The 17869-nt window shown below is 39.6% G+C and overlaps 1 pseudogene; it reads right to left on the bottom strand.

Moving 5' to 3' along the window:
• The window catches only part of LOC102844431, a 71447-nt pseudogene extending 53802 nt beyond the window's left edge, over nucleotides 1-17645 (bottom strand).
• Nucleotides 17646-17869: the final 224 nt, after the last annotated feature.

Genomic DNA, 17869 nt, shown 5'->3' with positions numbered 1-17869 from the left:
TGTGAAGGACTTCAGTTAAAATTTCTTGTAAGTTTTAGTCTTGTTTTCACAAATTCCTAAGTTCCTTCTTTTCTGCAAAGAATCTAATTTCTCCTTCATATTTAATGAACAGCTTTGCTGAGTATAGGATCCTTTATTGGCAATTGTTTTCTTTCAACTTTCTGTATATGCTATCCCATTGTCTTTTAGCTTGCATGGTTTCTGCTGAGAAATCAGAATTCTTTTCCTTTTGTCGGTGACTGTTTAACTCACATTGTTTTTAATATTCTATCCTCATCCTTTAATTTGGAGAATTTGACTATATCTGATGGATTTCTTTTTTAGTCTAGTCTATTAGGTGTTCACTGTGCTTCTTGAATGTGGGTTTCCTCATTCTTCAAAATACCTGGGAAGTTTTCTTCTAGTACTTCTTCCACAATTTTCTTGCTGTCTTCCTTGTTACTTCCAGTGACAGGGAAAATAGCTCAAAGATGCTTCTGAGCAGGCCATGCCACACAGACTTTGGTGTCTTCAGCAGAGCGATGGTAAAGGCCCAGATGAGTGCATACAGCTCATGAGAAGTTCATACAGCTCATCCGTTTGTATTTCTTACAAAAAGATATTGGCTATTAACAAATAATTGATTGTACAGAATTTATCATTCTGTCTCCAGCCTTATTTCTGTCATCAAATCCAGGTTTCTTGACCATCTATCCTTCTTCCCTGTTCCCAACTTTTGCATTCCTGTTACTCTCTACACTAATGTATCTTGGCTGCATTTGCAATTGAATTCTGATTGCCAATAGCTGGTAGTAGCCACCTATTTCCTCTTCTTTGGTTCTGATGGCTAGTTCATATATTTGAATGATAATGGTATTAACAAATTATCCTTTTAGGTATATGGGTATTATCCTATCACTCACAATGTTGTATTTCAAGATGGTCTTTTTAACTATGAATGCAACCCCGTTTTTCCCTCATCTTTTCATTCCCAGCATAGCAGATCATATGATTATCTAATTCAAAATGTCCCATGCCAATCCATTTGCCAATAACTAGTATGCCAATCTTTATACAGCCCATTTCTTCCTTAATGATCTTCAGTTTTCTTACATTCATGCATCTCACATTCCATATCCCAATCACATATGGTTTATAATCAAGAAAGGTGTATGCCAGACTTATATCCTTTCTTCTTATCTATTCAAAGTACATGCTGAGCAAATAATTTGAGTAGTTGGTCTTTACAAAAAATAATGAGGCATCAAAAGAGGAGGAAGATTCGTCAACAACCTGTGGTATGCAGATGACAGAACTTTGTTTGCTGAAAGTGAGGCATACTTAAAGTGCTTGACTTCTATGTTCAATATAGATTATACCTCAATATCAAGAAAACAAAAATCTTTACCACTGGGCCAATAGGCAACAAATACAATGTTGTTGTTATGTGACATCAGCCACCTGTGGCTGGCCGTGACCCTATATACATATAACTGCTCTGAAGCCTGCCCCATCCTGAGCCAATCTCACTGATTCCAACATACCAACCCCCATTGTCCCAGTTACTGTATCCATCTTATCCAGCGTCTTCCTCTCCTTTGTTGTCCCTTCAGAGCATGATGTCCTTCTCCAAAGACTGGTCCATTCTGGACACATGCCCAAAGCATATGAGACAGAGCTTCAAAATCCTAACCTCCAAGGAGAAACTTGGTTTCACCCTTTCCAAGACAGACATTTTTGTTTTCTTGGCAGTCCATGGTGTGTTCAAGACTCTTCTCCAAACCACAATTTGAAGGCATCAATTCTTCTTCTGTCATCCTTAATTCATTGTCCAGCTTTCTGATGCATAGCAAGTAAATACAAAGACCATGGCTAGATTAGGCACACTTTAGTCTCTTTAGACTGACATCATTGCTCTCCAGCACTCTGGAGAGGTCCCTGACAGCAGATTTTTCCTAATGCAATTTATCTTTTGATTTCCTGACTGCTGGTGCCAAGAGTGTTGATTATGGAGCTGAGCAAATAGTAATTGTTAACCTCAGTCTCTTCTTCACTTATCACAGTGCTGCCAGTTGGCCCAGGGTTGGGTATCTTTGTCTTCTTGATGTAGAACGTCAATCCATATTGAAGACTACAGTCTCTGGCCTTCTACAGGAAGGCACTTTAGCAAGGGCCATCCTCAGTTTCAGTAAGCAAAGTTATGTCCTCTGCATAATGCAGGCTGTTGATGAGTCTTCCTTCAATCTTGATGCCACATTTCTCCTCATAAAGCCCAGCCTCCCGAATGATCTGTTCTGCATATAGGTTTAAAAGATATGGGGTCAGGATGCATCTCTGATACTCTCCTTTTCTGATTTTGAGCCATGCATTGTTTCTTTGCTGTTCTGAGGACTGCTTCCTGGTCCAAGTATAGGTTGCACATAACCACAATCAGATGTTCTGGTATTCCCATTCTCATCAAGATTAGTCACAATTTGTTATTATCCATACAATCAAATGCCTTTGCACATTCAGAGAAACACAGATAGACAGTCCGCTGGTACTCTTTGCTTTCTGCCAAAATCCATCTGACTTTGGCAATAATGTCTCTAGCGTTATGACCTCTTCTAAACCCAGCTTGAATTTCTGGTAGTTCTCTGTCAATGTACTGTTCCAGTCATTTCTGGATAATCTTCACCTGGATTTTGCTAGCATGTATTATTAGTGATATTGTTTGATAATTTCAACATTCTACTGGGTCAACTTTTTTTGGAATGGGGACAAATATGGATCTCTTCCAGTCAGTTGGCCAGGTAGTTGCTCTTCAGATTCCTTAGCACAATCTTGTGAGCACATCCAGGACAGCATCTATTTGTTGAAGTATATCAATTGGTATTCCGTCAGTTCCTGGAGCTTTCTTTTTTGCCAAGTCCTTCAGAACAGACTGGACTTCCTCCTTCATCACTACTGCCTCTTGATCCTATGTTATTTCTTGAAATTCTTCTTCGTCAACCAATTCTTTTTGGTACAGTGACTCTGTATACTTCTTCCATCTTCTTTTAATGTTTCCTGTCTCATTCATTATTCTGTCCATAGCATCCTTAAGTATTGTAGCTCATGGATTGAGTTTGTTCTTTAGCTTAAGAAATGCTGAGCCAGTTCAGCCTTTTTGATTTTCTAACTCCAGCTCCTTGCACATTTCATTATACTTTGATTTGTCTTCTTAAGCTGCCCATTAAAATATTCTGTTCAGTTTCTTAACTTATTGATCTCTTCCCTTTGTTTTGGTTTCTCTGTGCTCTAGTGCGATATTCAGAGTTTTGTCTGGCATCCATTTTGGTCTTTTCTTCTTCTTCCTTCTTTTTAATGACCTTTAACATTCTTCATGAATGATATTCTTGATATCTTCCCACAGCTCATCTGGTCTTCTTTCATTAGTTTTCAAGACCTCAAACCTGTTCCTGAGTTGGTTTTTAAATTCAGGGTAGATAGACTTAAGATCAAATTTTGCTTCCTGTGGATATTTCACCTTCCTTAGCTTTAATTTGACCTTGTATCTTTGTAGTTGATGGTCTGCTCTAAAATGAGCACCGGGCCTGGTTTTCACTAGTGATATTGAACTTCTCAAAAGATTCCTTCCAGAGATGAAATTGATCTGATTCTTATGCATACAATCAGGTGAAATCCTTGTGTATAGACTATGTTTATGTTTCTTATAAAAGTTATTTGCAATGAATAAATAATTGATTATGCAGAATTCTATCATTCTATCCCCAGCCTCATTTTTGTCACCAAGTCCACATTTTATAACTACTTATCCTTCTTCTTGGTTTCCAACTTTCACATTTCAGTCACTTATTATTATTAATGCATCTTGGTTACATATTTAGTCGACTTTTGACTCCAGTAGTTCATAGAAATCATATATTTCCTCTTCTTTAGCTCTAGTTGTTGGTGCATAGTTTGAATTATAGTGGTATTTACAGGTCTTTCTTGAATGTGTATCTATATTATCCTGTCACTCACAATATTGTCTTTCAACATGGACCTAGAAATGGCCTCATTAACTATGAAAATGGCCCTATTTTTTCTCACCTTTTATCGGTAGCATAGTAGCTCATATGATTGTCTGATTCAAAATTTCCCATGTCAATCCATCTCATGTCATCAATGCCTAATATGTCAATATTTATGTGTTCCATTTCTATCTTAAAATGTCCAGTTTTTCTACATTGATGCTTCTCACATTCCACGTTCCATTCATTAGTTTCTGTTTACAACTGTTCCTCCTGCTTTGTGTTTCCAAATTTGAAGGCTCAGCCTCAGTTGCCATATCTATTAGTCAACTCTAAGTGTGCTCTACTGTCCCAGAATTTCATAGACTTTGTTAACATTAAGACATCTATTCAAGCCACTCACTTCCGGGACTGCATTGGAAACACTAGGCTTTACACACAGCTGGAGTCTGGGTTTTCACCTTTTGCCCTCTTAACTCAGCATCAGGAACCCCATAGATTAGCACAAGACAGGATCTGAGACTGCCTTCTAATCGTCTTGATATAATGCCCATTCTCCCAGAATTCTTCAGGCTTCATTAACAATAAGGCATCCATTCTAGTCACAAACCTGATAGATGGAGAAAAGATTGAAATTGCCAATGATTTTATCTTGCTTGTACCTACAATACACATCCATGGTCACAGCAGTCAAAAATCATTGGAAAATCTGCTATCAAGATAATCTACTCTAAGGTGCTATGAAGCAATTGTCAGTTTAAAAACGAAGGTGTGCTTAGTCCAAACCATAGTCTTCCTTATTACTTCCTATGCATCTGAAAGGTGAACAATGGTAAAGATGACAGAAAAAGATTCAATGCCTTTAAGTTATGGTTTTGAAGAAGAGTACTAATTATTACATGGACTGCCAAGGAACAAACACATCCTGGAAGACATGACCTTTTCAGTCACTTGTTATGCATCTGAGAGTTAGACAATGAATAATGATGACAGAACAATTGATGCCTTTGAACTGTAGTGTTGGAGAAGAGTACTGAATACCCATGGATATTTTATTCCAAAGAATAAAAAGAAATCTTTGAAAAGGTGTAGCCAGAGTGCTCCTTGGAGGCTAAGATATTGAGCTTCACCTCCCATACTTTGGACATGTTCCTAGGAGAGGTTACTCCTTGGAGAGGGACATCATTCTTGGAAAGAAGGAGGGATAGTGAAGGAGAGAAAGACCCTCAACCAGGTGGGTTGACAATGGGCTTGAATATGTCAGAGAGTTTGAGGATGGCACAGGATAGGGTTTAGAGCTATTGTTCATGGGGTTGCTATAAGACTTACTTGACTGGACAGCACCTAACAACAACAAAATCTATATTCACCTATCCCACGTTAAGAGAGCTAAAACTCCTATTTGCCAATTACTGTTGTTGTTGTTGTTGTTGTTGTTGTTGTTATGTGCCGTCGAGTGGCTTGCGACTCATAGCGACCCTATGTACAACAGCCCTAAACTCTGCTCTGTCCTGTGCCAATTGCACTGTCTTTGACACTCCCATCCCGATTACCCCAATCACTGAATCAATCCACCTCATAGAGGGCCTTCCCCTCCTGCACCGTCCCTCCACCCTCCCAAGCATAATGTCCTTCTCCAAGGACCCGTCTCTCCTCACAACATGTCCAAAGTATGTTAGATGGAGCCTCAGAATCCTTGCCTCCAAGGAGCCACCTGGTTTAACCCTTTCCAGGACGAATCTGTTTGTTTTCCTAGCAGTCCATGGTATTCTCAATACTCTTCTCCAGCACCACAGCTCAAAGGCATCAATTCTCCTTCTATCCTCCTTGGTCATTGTCCAACTCTCTGATGCATAACAAGTGATTGCGAAGACCAACTACTGTAGTTTAAGATAAAATTCAATTTCCACTCTGACCATGGCAGAAACAGATGGTATCTGAGAGAGGCAGTTGACCAAAGACCTTGAACCAGTCCTAAATATGCCTCCCTTTAAAAAAAATAAATAAAAATCTTTTCTGTATTCATGCCCCTGTTAATGCTTTCCTGGATGGGATAGAAACTTATGCTCATCATTTTAAAAGATTTATTTGTTTGATATATACTGCTCTTTCCTGCTGCAAATTTGGCCTTTCCATGTGAGTCACTCCTCTGAAAGCATATGATTGAGTTGCTCTTCACCTTCAGATACAATGGAGAAATCATTCTTTATTACAAGAAATAATTATTATGAGATTTTTCCATTGATGAATAGATGACTCTCTTTGGCTAAAACAACAGTTTTATTTGACTAAATGAAGTAGCTCAAGAAGAATGTAAATTCTTCTGAACTCATAAGCAGCATTCTTCCTATTGCCCAATTGTCTCATTGCTTTCAAGTTGGGATTGACTCACAGCTGGCCGTGCAGAGTTTTCAGAGGATGTAAATCGCATTAGAAGAGGTTGCTTAACTTTCGCCCTCAGAGCTCCTGTTAGATCCAAACTACTAGAGAGGTACTGCCTTTGAGTTAGCAGTATAATTTCCTGTGAACAATACCATCAGAACTCATTCTTCTTTTTGTAGGTTCATAGATTCATCTGGTCAAGTCCTAGGCAGAAACTAAGTCAAGTTTCTCTTCTTTGATGTAAGCAATCTAATCACACCTATATGAATAATTCAGTCCTCAACATAACTATGAAGTATCTTTTTACATAATGAATTTACAATAAATACAACCTCAAAAGCTACTGATTATTTAACTGTCAATTGCTTACAACAGTTGACTATCTCTTGGATTGCCTCTAAAGGTACCTTTATAGCACTGTGGAACCAACATTTAGCTTTAGCTTCTGTCTGGTTGTATTGAAAGTTGCACTTTGGGCCTGCATTGGATTCAAGCTAATGCACTCATATTCAGGGCTTATCAATATTTTATTAGCATGACTGTCTAGTGGCGATATTCACATGTCAGGTAGGGTATTATAACCCACGTGTATAAATGTAATTAAATATGTATAAGCCAACCTAAATGGACTTCAAAAGATCAAAACCAAAATAGCAATGATTAGAAACCAGTACTCTGCTATAGAATGACTTTTGACATTCTGATTGCAACCTAAGGAAATACTTGAGCCAAGGTAAAATCTAATTATTGTGTCTATATTCCTGACAATAGTGCTAATGCTGTACTCCGTGTTAATCATATGTAGCATGTAGCATTCCTATTTCCTCCTCTAAAATGAAATTATGCATATCTGGTTTTTCTCTTGTCAAGGATGGTGGAAAAAAAACCCTTGTTGTTCTACTTTAGGACCTTTATATTCTTCATAGTTTCCATCATTCTAATTGAAAAATACCCTTTTGTTTTGCTATAATTGTTGTTTTGTCCCCTTGAATTGGAACCAACTCATGGGTGGTCCTCCAGCAGGTTTTCAGAGGCTATAAATCACAAATATAAATCCTAAGGAGCAACTGGTGGATTCAAACTGCCTGCCTTTGGGTTGGCAGTACAACTCCTCACCCACTAGGCCACCAGAGCTCCCTTGTTTTGTGCAGCACATTAGTGCTGTGTTTCAGAACAATTTGATCCTTAGTGAAAAATTATGATAGTCTGTTCTTGGAAAGAATGTGTCCATAACTTACTGAACAGGATGAGACTTCTCACATAGCCTCTAACTCTGTCCTGGCTAAATGGCCAACATTTACATCTGAAAGAATTTTAATGAGGCTTATCTATAATCAATCATTAACCTCTATATCTAATTACTGTTTTCTTGATATTTTTAGTTAGTTACCTACAACTGGATCCTGTCTGCATTCAATCTTACAAACTGAATCAATTTTCTAATTCACTATAATAATTACTATCGGATTAATCAAATGTTTTATGAAATGTTTTTCAAATACCCAAACTCACAATGGAACACTATTTGTAATGCAAAAGACAATGTATTGTGAAGAAGCACAAATTCCTCCGAGAACAGCTGGGCTCTTCACTTTCAACAATGTTCCTCCCTGCCAAGTATTCTTATTGCTTTTACTCTTTCTGCTTAAAAAAAAATCACAGCAGTAGAGGTGAAATCTATGGGTAGCAAAGATGCCTAGTTTTCTGCAGGACAGTGACTTGATCCTTAAAAGTTCTCCAAGGTAAAGAACTATTTTTAGTAGATTTTAAAAAATCATAAAAAAAAAACCCAACCTTTTTTTTTTTTTTTTTAGTTTTTAGTGGATTAAAACTTATAGTGACTCTTCACCCACCAGGTTTCCAAGGCTATAAATGTCAGCAAGTGGAGACTGCCCTGGACAGCAGTGCAATGCACTAGGCACTCCACCAAGGTAGGAAGCCACCAATAAATAGATGGTACCTGACTTCCTTTCATAAGGTCTTACAAGTCTATTTAGAATAATAAACATGCTGGCTATAAATCTGATGGCTTAGTGGTAAGACGTTACACTACCAGCCCAATGGCACACAGTTCAAATCCACCAGCTGCTCCACAGAAGAAAAGATGGCAATCTCCTCCTGTGTAATTTACTGCCTCTGAAAATCTTCTGGAGAGTCACCTATGGGCCAGTTCTTATCCAGTATACAATGTCAACAACATGAGCTTCCCTCCTTCCTCTTCTTCTTCCAACATGCTCTCAGGAAGACTATTCTCTTAGGCTGGCTCTTAAATTACCTACAGATTAAGCTGTTGGATGACTCAAACATTATGACTAGCAAAACGTTGTTTAAGGATTTTGTGCTCTCTGGTATCTATTAAACCATGATGTTGTTAATGTAGCCAGTTAGATTTTCTTTTCTTGTAAATTTCTGGAGTTTCTTAAATTCTGGAGAAAATTTATTTTGTCAGCATGCTTTGGTGCACCCTCACCAAGCACTGCCTGATCGTGAATTTCTTTGCCTTTTCAATAAACTCTGTCTGAATTTTAACAGAAGCTCCAGCTTGCTCTTTGGCACTTCTTAATCTGTAGCAAACAGTTTCACATGGGTTTTATCACATCCTTAACTTTTCAGGCTTGTTCCATTGAATGTAGCACACGATTTTTTCCTTATTAGCTACATCACATTCCAACACTGTGTGTGATTCATCTTTGTGTCTAAGTTCCTACCACATGTGAAATAGTTCACTACAATCCTCTTGTAAAAGAAAACAAACTATCGCCTGGCCCTATACTATGGTACAATATTTGGCATGTTTGAGCCCATTTTTACTCCTACCATGTCAGTCCAGGTTAAGGTGGGATTCTTGTGTTTTTGCTGACCCTCTACTGTATAAAAAATGATTGTTAAAGTGATTCTCCAGTGATTGGTCTATCCTCATGATGTGTAAGCCCCCTGTGGACAAAGCAGAACTGCTCTGTAGGGTTTTCAAGCCTATGACCTCTCAACAGCAGGTTTCTTTGCTTGTCTTCTCACTGTGCTTCCAGTGGGTTTGAACCACCAACCTATTGACTAATGATTAAGTACTCACCACTTGGTACGATCAAGTCACTCCTACTCGTGGAGTAAGGCTTTTTCTTTTCTTTCCTAGTTGGTCTATGAGTTTTTAGAAGCAGATTTGAGAAGATTAAAATGTATAGTGGCCTCCATTAGCCCCCAGGAACTCAAAACACCCAGAAAGCGGCAAACTGTTGTCAGTGTACACTAGGTCCCTCCGTCAGCACCCTGCCCTCGTGCTCCAGCCAGCAATGACTCCCAGGTGAGCGGGCTCAGGAAGGACTATTCGCCAGACACCTCACTATTCCCAGAAAGAGCGTTAAGCACTTTGATGCTTCCGTGCTTTTGCTTATGCAGTTACTTATGCCTCAAATATTCTCTCCTTACGTCTCCATCTGGAAAATTTCAATGCATCCTTCAAATTCAGCTCAAATGTCATCTTTCTTCATGAAGCATCTCTAATTCCTTTCCCACCATCGACTTATTCTGCTGTGTTAATGAATTTCCTTCTGCTGTGCCGCTGCAGTGCTTGGCTGACATCCGTATCTTTTTGTGTGCATTCCATTGAATGGAACAGACAATCTCTCCCTTACTAGATCCTGAGTCCATCAAGATCAGAGACTGTACCTGATTCATCTTCATATCTTAAGTACCTAACATAGTGCTTGACATAGAGTCATACTACCAAATCTTTGTTAAATGAATGAGTAAAAAAAATAGCTTAAGCTAGACTTGCAGCTAAGACAGCAGCTCCAATTGCACAAAGTATTCTCGCAAAGCACTTCTCATCATTCATGAGGGCAGAGTGGATATGGCAGACCCTGGCTTCTACTTAGAAAGCACTGGGCTCTTTTGTTTTGCTTTATATATCTTTTTTTTTAAAAGAAAACAATGTGATTGCTTCCACAATGCTCCCTAAAGCACACCAATCAGCATATTAATCATCTCGAAGTGTCATCTGAATCTGCCAGCTTCATAAATTTGCATATCTTCCAGTTTCTCCATCCCCTCCCCCTTTTCATTAGCTATTCTTGGAAGAGCTGAGCGCCCTCCATATTGCTCAAACTGACTTTATTTTTATTTCTCTTTGTAAAGACAGATTTGTGAGATGATGAATTAGTCATTGCCAATTTCATGCGTTTACGCTCTGTGCGTTTACACCTTCTATTTATTCAGTCCCATTCTCCCCTTCTGGCTCCAGATGGTGTGGCAATACAGCCTCGGGTGTGCGAGGGGGGAGAGCGTGTGCTCCCTCCCTCTTTCCCTGCACGTTTTCAGCTCCAGCTCCTCAGTGCCAGGTTGGGGTGGCGCGTCACCCTCTGGCAAGCTAGGCTTCTTCTGTAGATTTCCGAGCTGCTTAGGGACCAGGACATGTGAGTGAGACAATGGAGCAATCAGACACTGCCTCTTTCACTCCACCCATGCCCTCCAAGTAAAACTACTAAACCAAACAAAGCAGAGAGGCAGAAAAACTGTTGTTCTTGAGTCACTTTCAACTCACAGCAACCCTATGCAACTATCACATCAGTTTCTCTGTGGAAGCCCATGGTCACATATTTCTCCTGCTGAGTAGCTGGTGGGTTGAAACCACTGATCTTTCAATTAACAGTAAAGTACTTCACCACTATGCCACTAGGGATTCTTAATAAAACTAGAGTTGGATAATATGTTGATATATTCACCAGGGTGTTTTTTCCTAAAGGCTTCATCCATTCAGGTAGTAAACCACAGGTGTCTCCAGAGAATACCGACATAATGGAGCTATGGAACAAAAGAGTCAGACCTTTAGATTTTCCAAAACCCAAAAGTCCCAGGACAGATGACAAAGATTTGGAAAAATATGTGGTAAGGTTGAATTAGTACTTCTTACTTCTCAGCTCCAAGGAAGAGAATAGATAAAAGCTCCATTCCCACATCCTTTTGGCATAGGGCCAGAAGGGACCAGTCCTTGGAGAAGGACGTCACACTTGGAAAGAAGGGTCAGCCAGAAGAAGACCCGGGATGAGATGGATTGACACAGCAAATGGGTGAGTGTGTTGGAGACAGTGAGTTTGGCTCAAGATAGGGCAGGGCTCAGAGCTATTATTCATGGGGTCATTATGAGTTGCAGTCGACTAGATGACACATAACAACAACAACAGCAACAGCAATAGATATTGGTGGTTCTGGGAACACTTGTACCTGTATGAGCTCATGGAGGACAGAACTTATCACAGAGCATGGAATCAATTTTGGGAGTGGATGAAATTTCTTCCTTCCTTTCAATAGAGGCTCCAGGAAAGTAACAAGTTCTATCCTTTGTGTACATTTAATTGTGCTCCTACTACATTATTTATTGAAATCCTAGCTATTGTATCTATAAATCAGCACCAAGTGTTCAAATCCACCAGGAGCTCTATGGGAAGGGAACAGACAATCTGTTCCCATAAAGTTTTTGGTATTGTTGTTCTTAGGTGCAAGATTCATCTGATATTGGTCATTACTTTCCTAGTGCCACAGCCCCTTTAAACTTCTGCATGTTTTCTGTTGATGTGCTGTTCCAGTCGTTTTTCTATAATATTCAGCAGAATTTTGCTTGCATTTGACATTAATGATATTGTTTGGTAATTTCCACACTCTGTTGGATCATCTTTTTTTGGAATGGAAATAAATATGGATCTCTTCCAGAGAGTTGGCCAGGTAGTTGTCCTCCAGATTTCTTGGCACAACCTGGTGAGTGCATCCAGGGCAGCATCTGTTTGTTGAAATATTCCATCAAATGATATTCCATCAATTACTAGGGCCTTGTTTTTTGTCAATTCTGACATTAGAGGAGGTGATACATATATAGATATATACATACACACACATATATGTATATATATATATGTGTGTGTGTGTGTATATATGTATGTATATGTATATATATGTGTGTGTGTGTGTGTATGTATGTATATGTATAGTTGTTGTTGATTTCCTTTGAGTGGAGCTTGACTTATAGTGACCCTATGAACAAAAAGCGTAAAGCCCCTTTACAGCAATTGACATTTATCAAAGTTCATAATTTCCAGAGGCATGATGTTTAGGAAGTAGATGCCACTCCTGTTCCTTCCTCCCTCCCTTCCTCCCTCCCTTCCTCCCTCCCTCCTTTCCTTTTTTTTTTCTTTCTTTCTTTCTGGATGTGGGTAGCCTAGTGGTAAGAAGCTGTACTACAAACCCCAAGGTACGAGGTTTGAATCCACCAGCTGCAGAAGAAGAGTGAGCAGCCTCCTCCCATGTGATTAACTGTCTCTGAAAACCTGCTGGAGCATCAGCTATAGGTCATTTTTGACTCAAAAGTACACAACAACATTAAACAAAATATGTGTTGCTCTTAGTTTTCAACAACAAAAATAAAATGACAAAGACAGCACCATTCTTTGCAAGAAACCCATTGCTGTCAGTCAATTCTAATTCAGAGTCATTCATCACCACAATATCCCCAAGGCTGCATTCTTTACAGAAGTGGAATGCTGCATTTTTTCCCATGCAGTAGCTGATGGGTTTGAACTGTCAACCTTTTATTTAGCAAACTAGTTCTAAGCTTCTGAGATACCATGGCTCCGTAATCCTTCCAAAGTGTTAAAATAAAATTCACACATTATAGGATCTCTATGGATATAAGGCCTGCTACCATCAAAACTTGCCTGTCAGGGAACCTCTCTAGAGTACTGAAGAGCAACGATATCAGTCTGGAGACTAAGGTGTACCTGATCCAAGCCACAGTCTTTGAAATTACTTGCTATGTGTCAGAGAGCTGGATGGTAACTAGGGATGATAAAAGGAGATTTGATGCCTTTGAGCTGTGGTGCTGGAGAAGAATGTTGAATATACCATGGTCTGATAGGGGAAAAAACAGTTTCATCGTGGAGAAGGTGAAACCAGGTTACTCTTTAGAGGCAATGATTCTGAAGCAACATCTTACATACTTTGGACATGTTATAAGGTGGGACTGGTCCTTGGAAAGCGATGCCATGCTTGGGAGGGTGGAGGGATAGCAGGAGAGGAAGACGCTGGATGAGAGGGATTGATTCCGTCACTAGGGCAATGGGGGTAGTAGGTTTTTCAGAGACAGTAAAGTTGGCACAAGATAGAGAAGGGTTTAGGGCTGTTGTACATAGGGTCGTTATGAGTCGCAGGTGACTCGACAGCACATAACAACAACAACTATCAGAAGACAACCTGTGACAGATATACCTCCCACCAGTGGCAGTCAGATGTTGTTGTTAAGTGCCGCCAAGTTTACTATAACCTTGCTGTGTCCTGTGCTATCCTCATAATCTCTGATATACTCGAGCCCCTTGCTGTAGTCACTGTATCAATACATCTCGTTGAAGTTCTTTCTCTCTTTCATTGACTCGTCACCATACCAAGCATGATGTCTTTTTTCAAGGACTGGTCCCTCATAACAAAATGCCTAAAGTATATGAGATGAAGCTTCACTATTCTTCCTCCAAGGAACACTCAGGCTGCCCTCTTTCCAAGACATATTTATTTGTTCTTCTGGGAGTCCTTGGGTTATTCAGTTCTCTTCTCAAACAACACAAGCCAGAGACATTGATTCTTCTCCTGTTATCCTTATTCGTTATCAAACTTTCAGATGCAAAGCAGTAATTGAGAAGCCCATGACTTGTAAGGGGTGTACCTTAGCCTTTAAGCTGACATCGTTTCTCTTTAGAATTTTGGAGAGGTCCCTGACAGCCAGTCAGATGAGATTCCTAAAAATCATACACCAGATTCAGACCCAAACTCCATAAAGAAAAACATCTAAACTCAGGAGCTATTTTCAGCAGTCAGTTCATTGTAAAGATGGTAAAGCTTAGATCAACAATAAAGAAGTAAATGAATAAATAAGGAAGTGAATGAGTAAACATATGTTGACTTCAAAGTGTCTGTGGCTCTTAGGCTCTGGAGAAAAACATAGAGATCCTTCAAGGTAAGTATCTATTCTATGGACTTGACTGCTTAGTGCAGTGCTTTCACACCACTCAGAGAATAAGGTCTGTGGTGTAGTGTGTTTTGTAAAGCACCGCTAACTAAGAAGTGGACAGTTCTATCTACCAGCTGATCCTCTGAAGAAAGGTGGGTCATTTCTTCCCATATATATCACAGCCTCAGACATCCAAGGCAGTGGGTTTTGACGTGGTTTTCAGAGAGGAAGTAAAATATCTTGTACTTGCAACCACTCAAAAATTTACAAAAGCCATTTACCATATTACTTAACATAGATGTTTACATAAAAGCATTTTCCATGAGTACTTTTTATCATGTATGTTATTTGTCTATATGATCTGTGTGTGATAGGGAAAGAGCATTTAGGAAAAATACAAAAAGAGACTTGAGTATCAAACAGTTCCTGGGCAGAAAGTCTTAAACGTGCTTAGATGATGGGTCTTTGGGGTCATGAGGCTCTTTCTAAGAGAGGTTGAAGAAGACACATCTGGAGCACATTATAATGTGGACGGAAATATGACTAGTTATTTTAATATCGCCCATAAAGCTTAAATAGAGTTAAATTTGCAGGCTAGGAAACATAATGAGTTATTAAGGGGGAGTTCAAAATCAATCCAATTGTTTTTTCACTGAGTGTTCTCATTAATTTTCATTTGCTTTGTTTCTATCTCATATGTCACTTGTGAGCAGTCTCCGTGACTGGCAGGAGCACTCACTGCCACTGAGTTGATTATGATTCACAGTGACCCTGCAGGACTGCTTAGAACAGACCCAGAGGGGAGGGTCTCCAAGGTGTGAATATTTAAAGCAGAATACCTCATCTTTCTTATATCTAGGGCTGGTGGGTTCAAACCACTGGTCTTTTGGTTAGCAGCCACTTTCTATAACCACTACACCACAAAGGCTCCTTGACTCCTTCCTGGAAGAGAAGAAATAAAGAAAACGTATGGAATAGATATCACCAATTGTTCTTATTTGTTTTGCAAACTGGAAGTAGGGGTAGTAAGGAAAACTAGATTATTTGGTTTTGAAGGAATTTGATAAAAGTTTGTGAATACCATTTTTTAGCCATGAACCCTCTTTGTCCTTGGAAAATCAAGAAGGCTAATGTGCTTTCCATCCTTGAGGGATACAGGGTCACCACTATGCATCTGAGAGCTGGACGATGAATAAGGATTACTGACAAAGAATTGATGCCTTTGAGCTGTGGTGTTGGAGAAGAGCACTGAACACCTTGTGAACATCTAAGAGAACGAAACAGATACGTCTTGAAGAGAGCACAGCTGGAATGCTCTTTGGAGGCAAGAATGATGAGGCTTTGCCTCACATAGTTTGGACATGTTGCTAGGAGGGGCTATTCCTTGGAGAAGGACATGATGCTAGGAAGGGTGGAGGGCTGGCAAAGTAGAGGAAGACCCTCAACCAGGTGGATTGACATGGTGACTGCTGCAATGGGCTCTTGTGTATCAGGAAGTGGGATGATGGAACCGGATAGAACAAGATTCAGATATTTTGTTCATAAGGTCTCTATGAGTAATACTCTACTTGATAGCACCTAACAGCAATGATGTGCTCCTTATCCTTGAGACATATAGGTCACAGGAGCTCAAAGTTATGGATGGAAGATGTCATTAGATAAAAAGAAGGAATAGTATTAGTGTATGATTTGGTTAGAGGGATTCTTGGATGGGCTACTATCTGAGAACCAATGCTCTAAGAACTTATGCAGATGTAAAACTACATATCTGTTTCTATAGGGAACATGGCTTTTGCTGCAGAGCTAGAGATGTGATATGGTCATCCCAATTTGGTCAGAAGGTCTCATCTCCAAAGTAGAGGATAATTAGAAGAATTGTGGTTGACTCATATTAAATTATTATCCAAAATAGACGCCTCCCTAATTTCTGAAAAGATTTTGAAGTTCAGCTCATTGTTGAGACTCTACCTGGGGAAAGGCAAAAGTGTGAACTGTCCGCACATTGTTTTCATAGGGATGAATTTTTATGGAGGTGATGCAAGCTGGGAGAGCTTAGGTCACTGTATTAGTGCCAGTAGAATCCCGGCTACTGAGGATAGGGTGTTCATGTGGAACACCCGTCACAAAGGAGATGAACCTCTAATCCCAAGTTCATGTGGGAAAGGAGTTTTTCCTCCAACTTTTCCGAGAACCTAGAAAGATGAAAACGAAATTCCTTTAAGCAGTCACAAACCAAAGACTTTAATGAATCTTATGCAACATCAATTACTACTTTTTACCTTCCTGGAAAAGTTCACAGAATCTTGCTTTTAGAATGCAGACTATGCTATGGACACTCTCATTCTTAAGTAAGTAAAAGTTGACTTCAAATAAGAGCCTGCTGAGGCCAAATCTTAGAAAGTCCTAGTGGCCTATTGGTATCAGCTGCACTGCCAACCCGCAAGCAAGTAATTTGAATCCACCAGCTGCTCCAAGAGAAGAAGATGGGAAGTCTCTTCTCACGTAATTTATCACCTCTGAAAACCTGCTAAAGTGTCAGCTGTAAGTTCCAAGCCCACAACAATGACCAGCCAGAAAAGCATGAGCTAATCGATTCCTCAGTCTGAACCTCCATTTTCTGCCCTGTAACACAAGTATATCAAGCAAGTCTCAGTTCATACAATAGATTTCTCTCTAACAAAATTAAGTGACATTAAGCATCTGTAAGGAGCTTGAAGAAATCACTTATAGATAAAGATTCCAGAACATGTTGAAGAACTGCGTTGCCAAGGGACCTGTTGTCTCTACTGTGTAATATACGTTCTGAGTTGGGATTATACCTATTTCGGCTCTAGACCTTATTGTCTAAGTCATGATGCCCACTACTAGGATGTTGACTTGCATCTGGGCTCCCTGTGATCCCCTGTAGCTTGAGAGTAAGGTCAGAACCACAACTGCTACAGTTGCCATACCTATAGCACACTAGGGACAGATTACCCCATCAAAGATGTGATAAAAAACACATAGGCTTGTTCACTACAGATAAGTAATCTTTGGTTTACCTTGGTTATGATGTATTCTCTCTGTAAAAAAAATTATAAATTTGAAGAGAGGCTTTGACTCAATGAAAAGGTGTTGTGAGATTGGGAGAGAGAGAGAGAGAAATGCCAGCCATTCCTAGAAGTGGCATCATTAATATGGTAGGGGGAAAACAAACAAACAAACAAACCCAGAATCATTACATTGGTCCCTACAAATAGTAAAACAAGTAAGCTTGTACTTACCTTATCTATTGTAGTCCAACACTGAAACACTCCCACAACCATGATGGCAAAATTCAATAGCGACCAGACTTAACGGCCAGATTCAGGGTGGCAATCTTTTCACTATGTACAGTACCTTTTCAACCTATATGCAGAACAGATTATCCGGGGGACTGGGTTCTATGAGGAGAAATGTGGGGTCAAGATTGGTAGATGATTTATCAACAATCTGCGTTATGCAGATGACACAACCCTACTTGCTGAAAATGAAGAGGACCTGAAGCGCC

This window comes from Elephantulus edwardii, unplaced genomic scaffold (genome assembly GCF_000299155.1).
Source record: "Elephantulus edwardii isolate Elephantulus edwardi_28Jun2011 unplaced genomic scaffold, EleEdw1.0 scaffold00033, whole genome shotgun sequence".
NCBI classification, from domain to species: domain Eukaryota; kingdom Metazoa; phylum Chordata; class Mammalia; order Macroscelidea; family Macroscelididae; genus Elephantulus; species Elephantulus edwardii.
The sequence above is the reverse complement of the archived record's forward strand: the minus strand, read 5'-3'. Positions and strand labels throughout refer to the sequence as shown.